Source organism: Tursiops truncatus, chromosome 19, assembly GCF_011762595.2.
Source record: "Tursiops truncatus isolate mTurTru1 chromosome 19, mTurTru1.mat.Y, whole genome shotgun sequence".
Lineage (NCBI taxonomy): Eukaryota > Metazoa > Chordata > Mammalia > Artiodactyla > Delphinidae > Tursiops > Tursiops truncatus.
Genome location: NC_047052.1, coordinates 13,268,520 through 13,290,269, shown reverse-complemented (window position 1 = coordinate 13,290,269; position 21,750 = coordinate 13,268,520). Strand labels below are relative to the sequence as shown.

Genomic DNA, 21,750 nt, shown 5'->3' with positions numbered 1-21,750 from the left:
CCAGGGGACTGGCAAAGAGATGGGAACTGGATGAAGAAAATGGGGAGAGGATATTAAATTCTCCTACTGGGTCTTCCAAGGAGAAATTGAAGCAGCTGATATGTTTTTGTTTGTTTGCTTTTTTTTTTTTTTTTTTTTTTTTGCGGTACGCGGACCCCTCACTGTTGTGGCCCCTCCCGCTGCAGAGCACAGGCTCCGGACGCGCAGGTTCAGCGGCCATGGCTCACGGGCCCAGCCGCCCCGCAGCATGCGGGATCTTCCCGGACCGGGACACGAACCCATGTCCCCTGCATCAGCAGGTGGACTCTCAACCACTGCGCCACCAGGGAAGCCCTGTTTGTTTGCTTTTATTTTTTGCCGTACCACACAGCTTGCAGGATATTAGGGATCCCACAGGGATCGAACCTGTGCCCCCTGCAGTGGAAGTGCAGAGTCCTAACCACTGGACCGCCAGGGAAGTCCCTGGTATGGTTTTATAAATTTATTAATTTATTTATTTTGGCTGTGTTGGGTCATTGCTGTGCGCGGGCTTTCTCTGGTTGCGCCGAGCGGGGGCTACTCTTCGTCGTGGTGTGCGGGCTTCTCATTGCCGTGGCTTCTCTTGTTGCGGAGCACGGGCTCTAGGCGCACGGGCTTCAGTAGTTGCAGTGCGTGGGCTCAGTAGTTGTGGTTTGCAGGCTCAGTAGTTGTGGCGCACGGGCTTAGTTGCTCCGCAGCATGTGGGATCTTCCCGGACCAGGGCACGAACCCGTGGCCCCTGCATTGTTAGGCAGATCCTTAACCACTGCACCACCAGGGAAGTCCCCTAGTATGGTTTTAAATAACTAAAACCCAGACCTGATAGGATTACCAAATAGTTAATCCTTTCTGGAGAGCTAATAAGTGTACTTTATAACTAAGTGGCCCATCTTCTCCAATGCCTGATTTGCCATTGCCAAATATCTTATGCAGTATGTTTCAAAAGGTGCTGCTATAGGATGTTAACAAGTGTTGCTGTAAAGGAGGTACAGATCCATTAAACAAAGGTAGAAAGGTTTATTTTCTTCCCACAACTTTTAAACTAATATACTGGATAAACAAAAACAGTGGAATATTATTCAGCCATAAAAAGAATGAAATACTAATACATACTGCAACATGGATGAGTTTTGAAAACATTATGTAAAATGAAAGAACTCAAGCACAAATAACTACATATTGTATGATTCCATTTATATGAAATGTCTGGAATAGTTAAATACATAGAGATAGAAAACAGATTAATGGTTGCCAGGGACTGGTGGGAAGAATGGGGGGTGATCGCTTAATGGGTACAGAGTTTTCTCTTGGGATGATAAAAATGTTTTGGAACTAGATAGAGGTACTGGTTACAAAACATTGTGAATGTACTAAATACGCTGAATTGTATGCTTTAAAATGGTTAATTTTATGTTATGTGAATTTCACCTCAATTTAAAAAAACAATCAGGACAAGCTCAGTATGCTTGTTGCTAATGGGGTGTCACTGTTCTCAGGCCTTCTCAGTGGACACAGCTAAGGAAAAAAATAACTATATGCATGGGGAACCTCTAGGCTAACCTATAAAGCATTTCACAAACAGGTTAGGGAATCCTTTTTTGCGAGCATCTCACAGGACCTATAATGTAGAAGGCTGACCCAGCGCATGGAATGTTGGTGGAAATGTTTTTGTTTGTTTGGGGTTTTTGTTTGTTTGTTTTGGGGGGATGACTTTTGGTTTTGGTCAAGCCGCTGGGCATGCAGGATCTTAGCTCCCCAACCAGGGAATGAACCCGAGCCCCCTGCAGTGGAAGCGTGGAATCTTAACCACTGGACCACCAGGGAAGTCCTATGACTCCTGTTTTAATCAGCACTCTTCTTCTGCCTTTTTGTATAACTTTGGAGAAACTGTTTCTCTGAGCTGGGACTTACTTTATACACCAGACCAATGGTCTCCATTGATATAATTGAAAGGACTGTAAAAAAAGTTTAACACTTTTAAAGTCTGTCAGAGTGCTTTACTAGGTTTCAAGCTCCAAGAAGATAGGGTCTAAGTCTTCTATATCAGTAATTTTCACAGTGCCGGCCAGTGGGCTTTCCACATAGGCACACACATAGGAATAGGTAGTACACACATAGGAATAGGAAGTACACATTCTATGGAAGACCGTGGACCAAGCACTTTACCTCCCTGAGCTATCTGCCAATTTAGTTCTGCCAGAGGCTAAGAAATAATTAATTTAATCAACATTTCTGGAAGGTCTCTTTGGACCTACAAAAGCCGGTCCTCTGCTCTCCAATAGTCTGTTATCTAGTGAAGTAATGATAACAAAAGACACCATCAGTTGAAGCTTCCCCAGTTCCATTCTTTTAATTTTTAATCTGGATCATCAATATTTAGATCATTTTTAATCTTTGCTCTTACAATGCTATAACAGATATCCATCTCTATATGTAACTAAGAACATGTGCGGATAGGATATCTTCCTAGAACTTACTAGGTCAAATTGTGTGTGCATGTGCAACTTGAAGATATTACCAAGTCTCCTTTCGTAGAGGCTGTATGGATTTCCAGCCACATTGGCAGTGGCTGGAGAATCCTTGTTCCCCACACACTTGCCAAGATAGCTATCAAGCTTTTTGATCTTTGCCAATCTGATAGGTGAAAAATGATATCTCAGTGTGGTTTTAATTTGCATTTCTTTTATTAAGAGTGAAGGTCTGAGAAAATAAGTGTTGGTTAGAATGTGGAGAAATTGGAACACTTGTGTACTGTTGGTGGGACTGTAAAATGGTACAGCCGCTGTGGAAAACATTACGGTGGCTCCTCAAAAAAGTTAAAGACAGAATTATCATATGATCCAGGAATTTCACTTTTGGAATATATCCAAAAGAATTGAAAACAGGAACTCAAAGAGATATTTGTAAACCCATGTTCATAGCATCATTGTTCACAATAGCCAAAAGATGGAAGCAACCCAAGTGTCCATCAATGGATGAATGGATAAAATGTGGTATATACATACAATAGAATATTATTCAGCCTAAAAAAAGAAGGAAATCCTGACACATGCCACAACATGGATGAACACTGAGAACATTATGCTAAGTGAAATAAGCCAGACACAAAAGGACAAATATTGTCTTCATACTTACATGCCTTGATAGTCAAATTCATAGAGACAGAAACTAGACTGCTGGTTGTCAGAGGCTGGGAGGAGAGGAAAATGTGGGGAGTTATCCTTTAATGGTACGTAGTTTCAGTTTGGGAAAACCAAAAAGTTCTGAAGATAAATGGTAGTGTTTGTTGTACAACAATGTGAATGTACTTAGTGTCACGGAACTGTACACTTAAAAATGGTTAAGATGGGGCTTCCCTGGGGCGTAGTGGTTGAGAGTCCGCCTGCCGATGCAGGGGACACAGGTTTGTGCCCTGGTCCGGGAGGATCCCACATGCCGCGGGGCGGCTGGGCCCGTGAGCCATGGCCGCTGAGCCTGCGCGTCTGGAGCCTGTGCTCCACAACGGGAGAGGCCATAGCGGTGAGAGGCCCGCGTACCGCAAAAAAAAAAAAAAAAAATGGTTAAGTTGGTAAGTTTTATGTGTATTTTAGCACAATTTTTAAAAAAAAGAGTGAAGCGGACTTCCCTGCTGGTCCAGTGGTCAAGACTATGCACTTCCACTGTAGGGGGCACAGGTACCAGGGAAACTAAGATCTTGCATGCCACGAGGTGTGGCCAAAAACAACAAAACATAAAAAAGAGTGAAGCTTTCATGTCACAGCCATTTGTGTTTCCTTCTCTGTGAACTGTCCGTTTATATTCTTTTCACATTTCCTGTTGTTCCTTGGTCATCTTCTTACTGATGTACAGAGCACTTTGTATTAGCCTTTTACCCTGATATAAATTGCAAAATTTTCGTCCATTTTCCTATTGACTTGGTTTTTGTTGTGTTGGTTTTTTTTAAATAAACTTATTTATTTATTTATTTTTGGCTGTGTTGGGTCTTCGTTGCTGCATACAGGCTTTCTCGAGTTGCGGTGAGCAGGGGCTCCTCTTCGTTGCCGTGTGCAGGCTTCTCATTGCGAGGCTTCTCTTGTTGCGGAGCATGGGCTCTAGGCGCTCAGGCCTCAGTGGTTGTGGCTCGCGGGCTGTAGTTGTGGCACACGGGCTTAGTTGCTCCACGGCATGTGGCATCTTCGCGGACCAGGGCTTGAACCCGTGTCCCCTGAATTGGCAAGCAGATTCTTAACCACTGCACCACCAGGGAAGCCCTTGTTGTGGTTTTGGTTTTTAGCTAGGTATGAGGTAGAGATCTGACTAAACTTTTAAAAACCGTTTTATAAATTATAAATTAGGAGTTTGGGATCAACATATACACACTACTGTATATAAAATAGGTAAACAACAAGGACCTACTATGTAACACAGGGAACTATACTCAATATCTTGTAATAACCTATAATGGAAAAGAATCTGAAAAAGAATACATATATATCCATAACAGAATCACTTTGCTGTACAGTTGAAACTAACACAACACAGAACTGTGTACCTTGCTCTGGATCACACAGGCCATTAGGGTGGGAGCTGCCAAATGGGTCAAACAGAAAGCCAGGGAGGGAGGGAGCCAGCTCCACTTTGCACCTTGCTACTTAGTAGCTGTCTGCCTCCAAAGCCCGGTGCTCACATCCACCATGTTCACTTCCTGTTCCACTGCTTTCCTTGCTCTGGATGCTCACCAGCAAAGGTAGGCTTTTAAGAGAATGAGGCAAATTCAAGTGCTACCGAGGGGTGATGTTCACCGGTGGCTGTGCGGCTGAGGCGTTGGGAAGAACCTTGTGGAAGAAGGAAAACTCAAGGTAGACTTTGGAGAGTCAGGCAGAATTTGGATGGGTGGAGAGGATAGGAAAACACAACCGGCAAGGGAAAATGGGTAAAAACCGATGTGACATGTAACTGGGAGGTAGTCAGGGTGATGATGGGGCTTCCTGTTGGAGTTGAGGGATAAAGAGGGTCTGTCTGTCTTGCCCATGAAAGGACATCTTAATTCTGCCTGGGTAATCTGCTAACAGAGCTTTGGGAGATGGATGTAAATTCAAAAAGGCTAATTACCTTCTGCCTGTGAGGGAATGTTGCCATTGCATGTGACTCCGATACAGAGGCAAAGCCCTTACAGGAAGGGCCTGGCAGCTGGTTTTAGGGGCAGAGCATGGGGTTGCATGTGGATTACTTAGCCCCTCTACGGTCTGTGATGGGGACACACACACACACACACACACACACACACACACACACCAAAAAAAAAAAAACAGAAAAGCATTCAAGGGTCAACATTAGTTAGGGCCCAATGCCTCTGGTGGCCTCTTGGCTACTTGCCCAAGGACCTAGCAATAACTTGCCCTTTGGCCCTTGGTGGATGGGAGGAAGGCTAGAGCCTGGGGCCCAAGAACTCATAGCGCATACCCACTTTGTCAAAGATAAAGCCAGGCACTAGTTAAAGTAGTAAGGACAGATTTTAACCAGTATACTATCGCAATAGTATATTGCAACTTCAATTTGCACAGAGGTGACTGGGCCTTTTAAAGGGAGAATGAGGCAGTATGGAGGGAGGTGAGCAGGGGCTCCGTTGAGTCAGGGATGTGAAAAATTACAAAGGGTTGGTCAGTGTAAATGCTGATTAGGCCAGCTGTATTCGTTAGCTGGCAATAATTGAAGTTAGGACTCCACACACCCACAGAGCCTGGGAGACAGAGGCCCTATCCATTCCAATGATTACATTTCAAGGGAATGGCTTTCAGGTCCTTGAGAAAGACACATAATACATATACATCTGATATACACCTCAAAGGGACAGGAAGAAGTCACAGTTGTAAGCCCTTTTTAGTATAGGCTCTAAGAAAGGGGTGGTGGTGGGGAGCTTATTACAGGTGTTGTCTAGAACAAACAGTAAATTCTGGAGCTTTCTCTGGCAGGCAGTTTAAAGGGGGTTAGGGTCAAACTAGGGATGTGGCCTTGAGGTGTTAGAAACTATATTATTGGGTTTAAGTCTTTTAATGTGGGCGGAGGAGAGTGGATAAAATTATTTGTGTTGAGAGTGTAGGTTTTGTTTGTGGGTTGTTTTGTTTTTTTTTTTTTTGGCCGCCCCTCGTGGCATGCAGGATCTTATTTCCCCAACAGGGATTTAACCCATGCCCCCTGCAGTAGAAGCTCGGAGACTTAACCACTGGACCACCAGGGAAGTCCCAAGAGTGTAGTTTTTATAGGCCAAGGTTGAGGCCTATTGGAGAAGAGGGCCCAGAGGAGCCTGGCTAGCGTTTGGTGGAGCAGAGAACATTTGTCATCTCACAGCTGAAAGAATCTGAGATCGTGCCTGAGGGTGAAGGTCACCAAGTTCCCCCTTCTGCGGTTTGTAGTTCCCAGAAAATCATGTGGTAAGTAGGGTCTACGTGGGTAGGTGTGAGAGTCACTCTCTGCTACCTGACAAGTCAGGAATCCACCTCCCCACCTCTCAATCCTCCGGCCTGTTATAGATCATCATACACCCAGAAGCAGAGGATACCACTGAGCTGACCCTATCCTATAGGTTTGAGATTTCAACCCCTGGCTTGCACCCAGAGCTTGGGGAGTAGCACCAGGTATACCCCACCTGTCCCTCTTTGAAACAGAAAACTTTCCCAGCTTTGGAGAGAATGCTAAGGGCTAAGGTCTGGAACACCTTTCAGGCCCATGTAGTATTTTCCTTTTACTGCATGAACTGATTTACTTATTTAAATTAAAAAGAGCATTTCTGTGGTAAACTAGCCTGAGACCCCGCTTTCTATAGCCTGGTTCTTCAGAGGCTAATATTATTCCACAGTCGGCCCATCCTTGAAGGACAATGCCAGAACTCTAGCCAACAAACGCCAATAGCAGCCGTTCTCAAAGTGGTTCCCCAAACCAGCATCGCCTGGGAACTTTTTAGAAACGCAAACTCTCAGGTCCACCCTGGAGTTAAAGAAAGAGCAACTGAGGGTATGGGTCAGCTGTGTTTGAACAAACTCTCCAGGAGAATCTGATAGACGCCAGTTAGAGAACCACTGGTTTACAGGCCTCCCCTCTGCCAGTGGGGATGAAACTTGGACGGCAACCTGGCGCTTCATTAAGATTGAGGTAGGAGGGCTTCCCTGGTGGCGCAGTGGTTGAGAACCCGCCTGCCAATGCAGGGGACACGGGTTCGTGCCCTGGTCCGGGAAGATCCCACATGCCGCTGAGCGGCTGGGCCCGTGAGCCATGGCCACTGAGCCTGTGCGTCCGGAGCCTGTGCTCCGCAACGGGAGAGGCCACAACAGTGAGAGGCCCGCGTACGGCAAAAAAACAAAAAAGAAAAAGAAAAAAGATTGAGGTAGGTTTGGAAATTGGGGGAAGCACGTGCTAAGAGAAGACATGGAAAAATATTTAAAATGTGTGCGCTTTGCCCTAAACAGTTGGGAGATAAGGGCACCAACCAGAGAGTGAGACTGGAATGAGAAGGTGCCCCAGGGGGTGAGCGCTCCAGGAAACCCACAGACTCGCGGCCCCTTTTTCCCAAGTCAGGAAAACCACACGCCCACGTGGCTCCTGGTGTTCTCTCTTCTCCCGCCTGTGCGCAGTGCCCGACCGCAGCTCCAGCTTGCGGAGCCCGGGCACGAAGCCAAGCTAGCCTCAGGTCAAGGCTCTTTGCGAGCGCAAATGGAAACGGTACCCGGGGCGCGGTTCTCGGGCCGGAGGCTTCCCCTCTAGTCCCAATCGGCTGCAGCTGACCACAGCCGTGTCTGAGAGGCATCCTCGGCTACTTTGCATCTCCCTTGAGATCCAGGTATTCAACCCGGGTCCGGGGCATCGCAGACCCCGCATCCTATTTTCACCATCGCGAGCCCGGCCTTCTGGGAGTGGAGATCTCCCATCCCCCTCTCCCCTCTTGCTCGGTAGAATCCCTGAGCCTTGGCGAAACTACAAAGCCCAGAAGCCCTAAGGCTCACGCGCTATCTTCTGGGAGTAGTAGTTCTGGATGCCGGACACTCCTAGCGGCCTGGCGCAGGCTGGACTCCATATCCCAGCATGCCCAGGGGCGTGAAGGAGGAGGTGGGAGGGGACAGACCAGGAGGATGTGAATGGGGAGGGGGCAGTTGCCCCCCTGCCCCCACCCTTCCCTTCCAGCCGGGCTGGGGTGGGGGGAGGGGCCGGGCTGAGGCGGCGGCGGCGGCGGCTCGGCTGCTCGCTTGGGGAGGGCACGGCGGGCAAGGGCGGGACTGGCCCGCTGCGGGAGGACTGGGGAGCCGCGGAGATAACGGGTCCAGACGCTGGCGGCGGCGGCGGCTTTCTCTGCACTGGCGGAGGCGGCAGCAGGAGCGGCGAGTATGGCCCGCGCGGCGCTCGGCGCTGACTGAGGTGCGCGGGCGGGATGAGGGCGGGCGGGATGTGGGGCGCCCCGGGCCCCTCTCTCACCCGAACCCCCTCTGCGCGGGCAGCTGGCTCTGCCAGCGGCCCACACCCTCCCGGTCCACCCCGGCAACTTCCCCTGGGTCGGGGCGCTGCGCTCCCCCGTGGGGGCGGGGGTCCGCTTACATTGGCCTCAATCCCCTTTCCCCGCCTTCTGCTTCTGCACCTCCAGCCGCTCCCACGCGTGGCTGTTCCACTCCTTGGTGGCAGCCTCCAGCCCCAGCCCCAGCCCTGGGGAGCGCTCCGTGCCCCAGTCCCGACTTCAGTCCACTGCCTAGTTCGCGCCGCCAACCCCCGCGCGCGCTCCTGGCCTGTGCACTACTGAGAGACCCCTGCCCCGCTTCTGTTGGCCGAAGGATGCCTCTGCACCATCAGCACCTCTCTCCTCTTTTCCCTACCTGGCACTGCCCCCAAGCCACCCACAATGGCCCAGTTCTCTCTGATGAGACCTAACTGCTTGACCTCCTTCCCACTTTGGAGAAACTGAGGCTTGGCATAAACCAGGAACTTGGCCAAGTCCATGCCCCAGCCCTGTGGGGCTGGTCTGAGCCCATGTCTTGGCATGGAAGAGTCATTTCCTCCCTCCAGTCGTTCCTAGGTGACGGGACCAAACTTTCCAGCTCCCTGCTGCAGCTCTGGGCTGAGCTCACTTTAGTCTCCCCTTTGGCTTTCTCCCACTTCTGTTTGCCCCTTCTCCTTCCTGTATTTCACTTCTCGCCTACTCTGCCTGTAGGGTCACCCACCTATTGCTCGTTTACTCAAGTTAGCCTTTTGATTTTTATTTCTTGCCAACTGCATCCATCTCCCATTTATAAAGCACTGCAGAACAGAGTCTAAGGTGGTGTTGGGGGGAAAGGGGAGAGAGAGGGGCTTGGTGGTGGAAAGGGAGTGGCAGCCTCTTTCAACCAAAGCTGCCGAGGGGGGTTCAGGGCACTCTGGGGTCCCTGGGTGAGTCAATCCTAGCCAGTAACGCACACTCCCATCTTGTCTTTGGGACAGTTGTCTGGAAGCTGGTTGGTCATCCCTTCCTCTTATTAGGCCTGATGGACTCCAGCGTCCCCCTGAGATGAAGGGAACCTCCTACATTGGTGGAGATGGCCGTGTAAGAGGAGTCTGGGAGACCACACCCCTCAGCCTCATCTTGCTTCTGCTGCTAACTTTGGAGGGGCTTGCCGGTTCAGGGAAGGATGCCTGATAGGTGCCCTGAGCTCTTTGTGGAGGAAGATGCAGTGACTGTAGGTGGTGATCTCAAGTTTAGTCGTGGTGTTCAGGATTTGAAAGAAAGAGGGAGCCAGGGCTCAGAGAGGTGGCACAGACTTGCGTATATAATTCAGTTTTTTGTCTTCCTTCGGCAGATTTGCCTATGGGTCACCCCTTCCTAGCCCAGTCTTTCAGTTTCCCAGTGGGAAGTTGGGGGAGGGAGGGAAATCTATGAGCCATCAGGAAGGCAGGCTCTGGGAGTTCCGCTGAGATCCTGAATGAGCAATCTTGATCTGAACCAGATGGTTCTCTGCTTCAGCACCCCTCTCTCATCCCTCCCCCTTGGCTGTGAATAGGACGCCTTTAACCTTGTAACTTGAGAATGGAGGAAGGGAGGCCAGGGGGCCAACTGTCTGTGTGCGTGTTTATGTCTGCATCTGCACTCACGTGCGAGCTTGCCAGGGACCTGAGGGAGTGACCCTGCATGGGAATGCGGTGTTGTGATGTGCTGTGGCATGCTCACAGCTCTCTAGGAACTTTCTGAGCCCAAACCCTAGGTAGTGCCAATTTCCAAGTTGCTAAGAACCACTAGGTATGGCCTCGTGGGCTATTTCCCCATGAGCCAAACCTCTGGGCCTGAAACATGCCTCAGGGTGAGGATCACTCTTCTTCAAAAAACTAACTGCCATTATGAGGAGTCCGAAATAGAAGCAAGGGGGGACCGGTTTCCCAGAACTGGAGTTATCTTTTTCCTCCGGTCATGGCAAGAGAAGATATGAGGGGTGGAGTCTGGCGAGAGGGATGGGAAGCTGATTCCGTTGCTTTGTTCTATACCCCATCCTGCCTTGTGTATTTGTGCACTTGATTTTGACCACCATTAAACTATGGAAGTTCTTCAGACGTGTCCTCATTTATGAAATACCGCCACCGGCTTGGTCCTTGGCGCATAGTAGGTGTTCAGTAATTTGAGTTAAAGTGGAGAGTCTTGCAGTTAAAGGGCAGGATCTCTCATACTTGATCAGACATCAGAATCCCCCTGGAGAGCTGTTCAAAGCACAGCTGGCTGGGCCCCACTCCCAGAGTTTTCTGGTTCAGGCAGTCTGGGTGGGGGCTAGGATTTGATTTGATTTCTGCCCAGTTTCTTGGCCATAACACTTGAGAACCACTGGTTTGGGGCCATGACAGTTGCTTGGGTGATTAATCCAGGCAGATGTAAAGTCTTTTTTTTTCCTTTTTTAAAATAAATTTATTTATTTATTTATTTGGCTGCATTGGGTCTTCGTTGCTGCACGCGGGCTTTCTCTAGTTGAGGCGAGCAGGGGCAACTCTTCGTTGCGGTGCGCGGGCTTCTCATTGCGGTGGCTTCTCTTGTTGCAGAGCACGGGGTCTAGGTGCGCCGGCTTCAGTAGTTGTGGCGCACGGGCTTCAGTAGTTGTGGCTCGCAGGCTCTAGAGCGCAGGCTCAGTAGTTGTGGCGCACGGGCTTATTTGCCCCGCGGCATGTGGGATCTTCCCGGACCAGGGCTTGCACCCGTGTCCCTTGAACTGGCAGGTGGGTTCTTAACCACTGCGCCACGAGGGAAGTCCCCAGATGTGAAGTCTTAAGAGAGATTTCCTCCTACCTTGCTTCCCCGCTCAGGCTTGTCCTGGCAGCTGCCCTGGATTCGCCTTTTCCTTCCATTCTCATGCTGCCCAGTGTTGGCTAGGTTGATGGTAGGGGTGACTTGTGGGGCCTGAGCTCCCAGTCCCCCTGTAACTACATAGCAGACACTGCCCTATGGCTATTTGAAAGAAGGCCCCACAAAAGCAGGACATTTAGGCCCCAGGGCTTTGGAAAAGAGGTGGCTGCGTGGACATGGAGAAGCAGACGCCAAACCCGGCACTCATCTGCCCTGTCCCTCAGAACGAGCAGGCTGGGCTGCTGGCCATGCTGCACACTGGACAGGATGCCTGGGAATCTCTGAAATTTAGAAAAACAGGAGGAACCCCTTGCATTGTGCTTTTACTTTGCCAAGCATTTTCCACCTGTTGTTCTTCAGGAGGTTGATAAGGCAGACGTAGACGCAGGCGGGGTTACTGAGAAACAGAGAGATGCACTGTGGGTCACACAGCAGGCCCAGGGCTCCTGATTCCAACCCTCTGATGGAGCATCTGCTAAACCAGTCACTATGAATAGCTGGAATAACGGCTGCTGTTCCCTGAGTGCTTATTCCTCACCGGTCACCGGGTTAGATGCTCTCACATGTCAGCTTGTCAGATCCTCACAGCAGTGTTGTGGAGTCGGCATTATTGTCACTCTTTCATAGATGAAGCACTGAGCCTTGCAGAACTTATGAGACTTGCCCAAGCTCAGACAGCTGGTAAGTAGAGGATACGGAAGTCAGACTCAGGCCTTACTGACAGCACACCCTGTGCTTTGTGTCACTCACTGCCTGTCTTGCCCGGAAAACCTGTAATTGTCCTCCGGGTTGTCTGCCCCCAGAGCCTGGTGAATTTTACTGAGCCTGGATCTATGCCGGGTGTTGTGGAGGAGAGAATGACCAAGTCACTGTCCGCTGGGAGAGGGATAAGACAAGTACACTAGTGTCCACAGTGGAAGGCAGAAGGGGCAGCCAGTGGCTTGTGGGTTTAAAGGAGGCGGAAGTCATCCACGTAGAGGGTTCAGAAGAGGCCTTTGGGTTGGGCCCTGAAGGGGCAGGTAGAGTTGCAGCAGTGCCTACAGGCTGGAGAGTGTGCAGGCCAACAGGTGCAGAGAGAGGCCATCATGGCACTTTTAGGGAGTTTTCCCTTTTGGTTGGAGCATAGGAGAGGAATTTCAAAAAGCAGCGAGAAGATCCTGTTTGGTTACAAGCAACAGCTTGGCTGATTTTGGCAGGAAAGGACTTCATTGGAAGGCTATGGGAACTCCTAGAATCTGAGGGATGACTCAGGACTCAAGTCCCCTCCAGGGTCTTGGAGTGGGTAAGGCAGGAGCCAAAGTCCAGCCTCTTCAGGGTACCACTGTCGCCAGGATAAATCTGTTCCAGCTGTGCTCTGTAATTTTGTCACCACAGCTTGGGAGTCATATCCCAGGGAGGATATGTCACTTTGGCCCAGGCTGGGTCATGCTTCTTCCCTGGCCAGGGAAGGGCTGGTGGCATGGTAGGCAGTCGCCCCAGACTGTATCCAAAAGCTGAAGTCCCCAGAAGAAGTGGCAGTGGACTGCAAGAGATCAGTCCAGCAAGGTGCTCAATGAGCACTCGAATCGGCAGACAGCAAAGGGAGGGCTTGGTTCTGAAAGGTTTCTGAGCAGGCAGAGGGCAGGCTGGCAGCAGGGTATAGCTGGGTCATAAGGGGACAAGAAAAGAAGGGAGGGAGGAAACGGAAAACTAGATAGGGTCCAGGTGAGATGTAATGAAGGCTGGAACTTGGCAGTAGAAATGGAAAAGAAGGGACTGATTCTAGAATTGTGAAAGTAGATATTTTCTGGAACAGACACTTGATTGGCTAGGGTTTGACACTTCATTGCTTGGGTGATGAGGTTGGTTCCTTTAGCTGAAATGGGGCAGTCAGGAGGAGAAAGAGTTTGCAGAAGATGATGTGCCTTTGCTTTGGAGGAGCTGCACGCAGGATGCTCCCAGCGCACACGGAACCCTGGTGAGCTCGTTACTCCTGACTCCATGCTGCCTGAGATCTGGGGCCTCAGCCCTGAGGAGGTGGGGCCCCAAAGCTTCAGGGGTCCAGTACATCCTGAAAGCAGCTGGGGCTTTGTTGTCCACGCTCAACATGCCTACATCTCTTCTGTCTCCGCACTTCCACCTGCGTGGCCTTCTTCCTCCTCCTTCCCCTTCCCCACTCTCAGTTCCCATGCCCCAAATTCCCCCACCACGTGTTCCCAATACCTGAGCCCTTACCAACTAAAGGACCTGGCCCAGCTCTCTGGGGACTTAGGTTTTAGATTTTCCTCCCTCTGTGCTCAGGATGGTTGTTAACAAGTCCTCACTAACTATTAGGGCAAACATCTCCAAATGACATTTTGCAAGGAGAGGGTCTGAACTTTGCCTGCCTGGGGACAACAGGCTTTTCCTCCAGTTGGGCCGGGCTCACCAGGGACGCCTGTGTGTTTCCCTAAGCAGCCATTCTAGAGCACTTCTTGGTGCTTATTCATAAATCATTATACAGCATATTGTCAATCACGCTTTCATGTTGCCATTGCAGATCTCTCCTAAGGCCCCAGGGCATAGGCTGGGCTTTGGGCCACCCCAACTTTCTAGCTGAGAACTGGGGAAGTTTCCTCCTACAGGAACGGGAGGGAGGGGACAGGGTCCTCTCTGGGGTGGGGCAGGAGGGGCAGTGCTGAAGAGTACTTATCTCCACAGATTCTCAGAGAGAAGGTCATCTTCCTGGGTGAAGAGGACTGTTCCCCTCAGTTAGAGCTGTTAGCATTCAAATATATGTGATATTTTGTCACCTATGAATGCAATGCATTCCACCATGGACAGTAGGGTGAACCAGGGGCAAGAGAAATCTAGAGAAAAATGTCAGTTTTCTTTATTTTGATGTCAGTGCTAAATTTGTATTTGTGAAATAATAACATTAAAATGAAACAAACAGTTCTGCTATCAGCTGTTGAAAAACATCCTCAAATGGCTTCTTCCTTCAAGGGGATGTGACTCTGCAAATGAGGAAGTCCAGAGAGGGAAAGAGGTTGACTGACATCACCCCACTGGCTGCTGACATGGGAGGGGAGCCGGCAGCGCAGGGATCTCCTCCCTGGAGGGGCATTGTTCTCTGTCCTGTAGGCCTCTGTTTCTCATCTCTTGCTAGTTTATCACCTTTGCCCATTAGCATCCTTTTTCCTTTTTTCTCCTTCTCTTCCTCTCTAGGATCAGGGAGGGAAACAAACCAGAGGGACACAGAAAGCAGCCCTGCTTCTGTGCAGTTGAGGCATGAGGCCCATCCTGTGCTCGAGGGAGGGCAGGAGACCCTGAGGTGTTGGGGCATGACCCAGGGACCCCAGAGAGCAGCCCTCACCCTTTCTCTCCACCCTTCCGCTGTAAAGTCCTAGCACAGCAGGCAGGCAACAGCCTCCCAGCTTGAGCAGGTCTGAAGCCTTCTGAGGAAGAAAATCGGCAACAAATGCGAATAGCTAATTGGTCTAGAGGGAACTGTTCTGGTGAGGAAGAATCAACAAGTTGTTAGTGTGGCTGAAGGGAATTCAGAGGGGCTGGAGTGGGTAGTGAGAGGGGAAGTTGAGAGGTGGATTGTAGGAAGAGGTACAAGTGAGGGAACTGAGGGTGGGAGTGGGGATTGCCCCTCCCCACTCATGTGACCTCCCACAGCTCCACCCTGCTTCACTCCCACTCCTTCCTTTTTTTTTTTATTGAAACGTAATTGACATATAACCTTATGTCAGTTTCCAGTATACAACATAACGATTCCATATTTGTATACACTGTGAAATGTCTACAAATTAGTTAACATCTGTCACCATGCATAGTTACCACCTCCTTCCTTCCTGGTGGGGAGGGTCCCTTTGGATTTGCAAGGGACTCTCCCCTGACCTGTCAGTGGAGTGCTCTGCAACCCTCATTCTCACCCAAGTTCAGTTGAAAACAAAATACCTCATTTGATACTGATGGTAAACTGGAACCAGAGTCGGGAGGAAACAAAAGTCTCTGGCCCGGTGTGGAGTCCTCTGGCCGAGCAAGTGGAACAGACAGCAGCCGGCGGGACTGAGGCTGTACGGGAAGGCAGGGGAGGGGCGAGAGCTCCTGAGCTCCCAGTTCCTGTCTCTCTTGGGTTTTCTAGGGAACCATCTGAGTCCGAGTCGGCCACAAGGGAGTTTCCAGGGATTGGCCTTCTCTCTGTTCCATCCTGTCCCAGAGGGCTTTGTATTTCCCTGAACCCACACCTCTGTAGCTTCTGGCTGATTCCTGGGGCCTCCAGCATGGCTCAGGAGGAGACCCCAGGTACCACGGGTAGAGGGAGATGGGAAAGCCCGAAGGGGGTTTGGAGAGGCATGGGAACCCCGTTCAGGCTCTTCCAGTGTAGGGGAGCCAGTGTTGGCACTTCCTTAGAGAGGAAGATGCTATGAAATGGGAGCAGGGTAAGCAGCTTATGGCAGGGAGGTCCAGCCCAAGGCCACAGTGGCAGCTGATGAATGAAGGGATTTCCTCAGTGTCTGAAAAGCAATTCACGCTGGACCCTAAAGCAACAGTGGATAAATGTGAGTTCAGATCTCTCAAGTGGCATTTCCTGTGATGAACACAGAAGATACCTCACTCCTCTTTACACCTGGTTGAGATATTTCACAAGGTGTCTTCTTCCACCCACGCTGCCCACCCACTATCCCAGCAGTTCCTGCCCATCCTGGGTCTGTGGGCCTACCCTGCCATTCATCCTGTGCAAAACAGGAAGAGGAGCCAGCAGACCCTCTGTTGTCTGCCACTGTGGCCAGGGTGGGGCCTGGCCTGAATGAGAGCCTCAGGGCAGGGCTATTTGGCTCTTCCAAAGAGGAAGCAGTTTGTTTGGTCAGGGGGCCCCCCGATGATTTTCATAGTCCAGGGCCCAGTCTGGCTGGGTGTATACAGGATTCTCACTGTCTTACTTACCTGCAGGGGGTTTGGTGCTGTGTGACCCAGGGCAAGTCGCTGCCTCTCTCTGGGCCCCAGAGTCCTCATCTGTAAATAAAGAATTTAAAGACCTGTTCAGGGATTTGCTCTCAAGTCGTCTGGTAGACCTGACAGAGGAATGCCATATCCTGAGTGAGGAGATAGTGCTGGGGCCCAGGATGCTGCCATGCAGTCCAGACGTCCATGAGAATCAGTTTGACCTTTCTGCTAACCCGCTTGGATGTACTGAACAGCAGCCAGCCTGCTCCGGCATCTCTCTGGAGAACCTGGGCTCCTGCAGCCAAGGGAGCTGTCCCCGTGCCTCTCGTTGTCCTCATCCCCCCTCCCAACCCTCGCTCTGCCTCTGTCCTGGGTTCAGGCAGAAAAACCCAACTGGTCTCTCATTGCATTCTTCCCTTCCTATACTGGCCTATACTGGTTAGGCTTTGGAGTGACTGTTTATAGGCTTCCTGTTTCTTTCTGCTCCCAGTCCCCTCACCTCCTTATACCCTAACTCTGCTCTAGCAAGATTTTTTCCCCAAAGCCAGCATGGGAGGTTGGATGACAGGCTGATCATGGGAGACGCCAGATCCGCAGCACAGACTCCTGGCGGGTCTGCAAGGAGTTGAGAACACGCCTGGAAGGGGGCTGGGTAGAGTTTCTTAGTAGAGGAGAGAAGGAAGATGGTGAGGCAAAGGCCACACATAACATGATGCAAAGGCCTGAACTGAATGCGCAGGGACCACTGGCCCCGAGGAGACCAGTTTGAGCAGAGCATAACATTTCATTGCTCAAGAAGGAGAAGCAGGATGGAGAGGTCTGGCCAAGAGATGGGCCCCAAGAACCACCCTGGCAGGGGAGAAGGCCTGGGCTTTCCCAGGGCTGGGCTGGTTGCACACGATTGTGCTGGAAGTATGGGATGGGTGGTTAATGACTGTTTGTTCTCCACAGGCTGTGAGGCTGCCAAGGGTCAGTCTGATAAGAGGGAAGAGATAGGCTTCTTGAGTTTTATCCTCCTGACAGCTGCCTTCTCTCAGCCTGCGCCACAGATACTGACAGGCTATTGTGGCCCTGCTCTATCTTCTCTCCTTTCTGATATACACAGCCCCTGGCTTCAGCCCAGCTGGGCTTCCCCTGCCTGGCCTCCAGCTCCCGTTCCCATCTGTGGTTAGATGAAGTCTAACTGGGGGAGGGTCAGTCCTGGCAAAACTGAGCTGTTCTGAGGCTGACCTGGGAGTGGAATGTACTCCAGGGTGCGGCCAGGGCTCTGGGCTGAGCAATGACTCCCAGACCTGCCTGGTCCATTTTGGTCTCAGGGTTAACCTGCCACTCAGCCAGCCAGACCTGGGACCATGGGGTCTTAAGGGAGTCCCACCTTTGCCCCAGAGCTTTGGGAGGGCTGGGTGTTTTGCTGGGAGGAGTGGAAATGGGGATCTGATGGAACTTGCATTTGGAAAGATAACTTTGGCCTTTCTCTGGAGAATGAATTAGAGGCGTGTCTGGTGAGTAGATCTGGGGCTTTAGCAGTTAAGGGGCTACTATTGGTGGAGGGTGACAGTTCCTTGGATAGAGTGATGGTGGCAGACGTGGAGGAAGGTAGAAAGCTGAGAGATTTAGGTGGTAAACAGGTGGACTTTATAAGAGGTTGGCTGCAGGAGGTTGAAGGAAGGAAGGGACATAGATGACTCCCAGGTTTCAGGGTTGGCTGGATGATGTCCCTTTCCAGACACTGGGAATACAGAAGGGAGTCCAGTTTGGGGGGCTTAGAGCGTGCGTGAGTTTGATTTGGAGCAGGGTGAGTCTGAGGTAATTTTGGGTGCCTCTAAGGTATGTCATCAAAGGAGCGGCTTCCAGAAATGAGTGGGATAGATGTGTCTGGAGTTCAGGGGAGTGTCTGACATCATTTGAAAAGCCAGACATGACTCTTAACAGGTTGAGAAACCGGTTTGGAAAGAGCTCCTCCCAAAATCCATTGCCAGATAAGGAATGGAACCTAGGGTCCTGACTTCCTGTTGCGTTCCATGTCCAGGGTCATCTTTTCTTTCCCTGACCACTTCAGCCGGTTCAGGGCCCAGCCAGGGCCCTCCAGTCTTGCTTGTGGTGAGGGGACTCTGGCTATGGGCATTCCTGACCCCACCCAGGCCACCCAGAAAGGCCATGCATGTCAGTGGCTCTCTCACCATCTGTACATCTGGGCAGTGTCCGCGGCTGGAGAAGGGTGTGGGTCCTGGCCAGGAATGAGTCACTGATGGGAATCCCAGAATCACTTCTGTTCCTGTGGGCCCATGGGCCTCTGAGTTGGGTTGACCTATCAAGGACAGGGTTTTAGGGCCAGGTTCAGGGCAACCCTTCTGCACCAGATGGCAAGCGATACTGTAGTGGCTTTTTAAAATTCCTTTAAATGAAATGGAAAATGGTTGTACATGTGTGCAAGATTGTATCAGTTGGACTTCTTCAATTACAACAGCCAAGAATCCAACTCAAAGTGCTTTGATAAAAGGGAATCCGTTGACTCATACCTGAGGGAATGGCTGGCCACATACAGGGAAGATGAGGGACTCAAACAACTCCATCTCACCCCGCCCTTCTCCATGGTGACAGCATTCTCAGTTCCCATGTGGTAGAAGGTGCCTGTCAGCAGTGCAGGCTGACTGTACCTGTCAGCAGTCCTGGGTTCACTGGGAATCAGGGTCCTTGCCCAACCTTGGATCAAGTACGTGGCTGGCTGCATTTGGTGCTCTGATTGACCAGGCACAGGGATGGAAATTTGGGGAGAGATGACTCCCCAAAGGAAAATGGGGTTGTCATGCATTCTAAAGACTTTGTGTATTGAGGCAGTAGGCAGAGCTAGGTGTGCATGTCAGAATCACCACTGTAGACAAACCTATAAGGATTTATTGCCATGTATTCATTTACCTTGTTAAAAACTGAATGCTAGCATGTAGAATGGGACTTAGAATCATTGAGTCATTCCATTTACATATCAGGAAGTGGGGTTGAGAAATATGCCTGATCTCCTCAAACCAGTAGGTAGAAGAACTGAGTCCAGAACCCAGGTCATCTGACTTGCAGGCTGAGGCTCTTTCCAGTAGTAAGTGGTGTCTTTTAGGGAGGAGCCCCCGTACCCCGGTTGCCCATCCACAAAGTCATTGATCCCCTGGACTGCAAGACAAAGAATAGACACAGGCAGGTTATGGCAAATAGCCCCTTCCTTGTGGTGGCCCGGGGCCATCTGTCTGAGATGAGGGAGACATTCACTCAGTGTGCGTTCAACCAGGTCCCAGTAAACAGAGGAGGCATTGGCCCAAGTCTGCCCGCTTCTGCCCTGGTGCTGCCTCCATCCCCTCCCTGTCTCCCCTGTCATCTCAACTTCCTAGATGCTCACCCTCCTCTGTGCAGTTTCCTGCTGGGGCCTAGATAAGGATGTAGCTCTAGGGCTGCTGTGCTTTCTGGATTACGTTGTATTTCCTGCTGGGGAGGGTTGTGCCCCTGTGTATTCTCCCTTGGAAGAGAATGCCCAGGATGGTGGTGCCAGTTTCAGGTACAGAGAGATGAATAGCACAATTTTGGCCTCAGTTCGCGCATCACCTCCAATTTGTAAAGGGTGCAGATGTTTGACCCAGCTTGGCAGAGCCAAGAATGGGGTGTTGTAGAAAGAGCTCTGAGGGAATTTCCTGGCGGTCCAGTGGTTAGGGCTCCGCGCTTTCACTGCCAAGGGCCTGGGTTCAGTCCCTGGTTGGGGAACTAAGATCCTGCAAGCTGGGCGGTGCAGCAAAAAAAAAAAAAAGTGCTCGGGGCTTCGAGCCTCACCTTAGCAGGAGGAGACCTCAAGTTCAGTCTGACACAGGTGTCTTGCCCAGAGTGGGTCACTCCCCTGGGGCTCCTGGTCAGAAAGGGAAAGCTGTCCCCTGAGTGTGCATGTATGTTAATAAGATGCTGGAGGTCCTGGGAGCTTGGGGGTGCTTCTCCCCAGCCCCAAGGTGCTCAGTGAGCAAGGCGGGGCTCTTCTGAGTTTGGGACTGAATTCCTTTTTCATTCTGGCCATCTCCTCATGCATCTTTCCTCCTGCCCTTCATATGCGTGTTGACAACCAGTCTTCTCTCCTGAACTGTTTGACCAGAGCGCTGTGTCTGCCCTGCATCCTTGGCTCCCGCAGGCTCCCTGGTCCACCTGCTTCTGTCTGGGTTCATGTTCTCAGAGATTGGCCAGCTTGGGTCTGGCCTCCTGTTCCCTCAGGCTTAGCCACAGTGCCTACTCTTGTCCCCGACTCCCTCTTCTCAGTGAGGCTGAAATTCACTGGTACCTCGGGTACATAGGGCCTTGAAGCTTATAGTCATTGCTTATTTCATCTTGATGGGGACTGTGAGGTAAGCAGGGCAGCAGACATCATCATGCCCATTTTACAGATGGAGGACCTGAGGCCCAGAGCGGTAAGATTTGCCCAGACATGCAGCTGTCGAATAGCAAAGCCAGTCCTGGAATTGAGGTCATCTGGGTTTAGTCCAGAGTTCACTGTAAAATGTTAACTCATAGACACGTGTTGAGGTGGGGCTGCCCCAGTCTCACCAGGCAAGGAGCTTGAAAGGAGGCCCTGGGCCCCACCTCTTGGTGGCCCCCAGGTCACCCTGTACAGCCCAAGCCCCAAATAAGCACCATCATGTTGGCCATCCCCTTGTAACCCCAGGATACATAATAAAGTTAGCCAAAAGATACCGCTCCCTGGGGACCATGGTGATGGACCCCAGCTGGTGTATTCCTCCCTCCATGTTCCCCCAAAGTTGACAACAGTAATAGATGTCATGATAAATATTATCTTAGCAGGCCAGGTCCAGGAGGATGAATCGCTCTTTGAGGATGGGACTGGGGAGGGCTCCTTGCTCCCCCAGCCTGGCTCCCCTCACCGAGGGGCGAGGGGCAGAGGCAGGGCAAGGGGAAGGCTGCCTTTGCTCTACTCATAGCAGCTGATATTGCCACTTTCCTGAAGGGAAAGCAGATTACCTGCCTAGCAACCTTGGGGATGTTCTTTCCTCCCAGGGGTCCTGCCTGAGTCAGTCACAGCATATTATCAGCTCCTCAGTGACGAGGAAGACGGCTTAGCCAGAGCAAGGGGTGAATGAAAGCAGGTGTGCACTGGCCTCTACAGTTTACCGGCCACCTGCTCTCTGCCTCCTGGAGCTGAATATTAGTGACACAGGGATTAGCGGGGGCACAGGGCAGGGGTGCTTCCTGCGGGATTGGTGCTGGCAGTTGCCCTGTGGCACCAGGCTGGGCACTAGCTCAGGGGCTCTAACTGCACTTCCCAAGGTTTCTGTGGGAAAGATGACTGCAGAGGACACAGGCTGAGCAAAGGGCCCACCTCTGGGCTTCTCTCCACCTCCACTCCCGAGGGAGAGAGGGGACATTGCTCCCTTTAATCTCCTGGTCCAGGCATGGATGCAAACACCTCCTTTGTGTTTTCATTAGCATAGCTGCCACAGTCTGACCTTTCCCAACGACGAAAGACG

The 21,750-nt window shown here is 51.0% G+C and overlaps 1 protein-coding gene across 11 annotated transcripts in view; it reads left to right on the top strand.

The window, feature by feature from the left end:
• ST3GAL2 (ST3 beta-galactoside alpha-2,3-sialyltransferase 2) overlaps positions 1 to 21,750 on the top strand; it is a 95,820-nt gene that overhangs the window by 2,740 nt on the left and 71,330 nt on the right. For 7 of the 11 annotated variants that reach the window (XR_012327927.1, XR_012327928.1, XR_012327925.1 and 4 more), the window contains exon 1: positions 8,197 to 8,403. The exons of 1 other annotated variant lie outside the window; for it this stretch is intronic. The gene's annotated coding sequence lies outside the window, so the exon portion shown is untranslated. Of the gene's footprint in view, positions 1 to 8,196; positions 8,404 to 21,750 lie in introns of those variants that run through there. 3 more of the 11 variants (XR_012327923.1, XR_012327924.1, XM_033844006.2) reach the window with 1 other exon arrangement.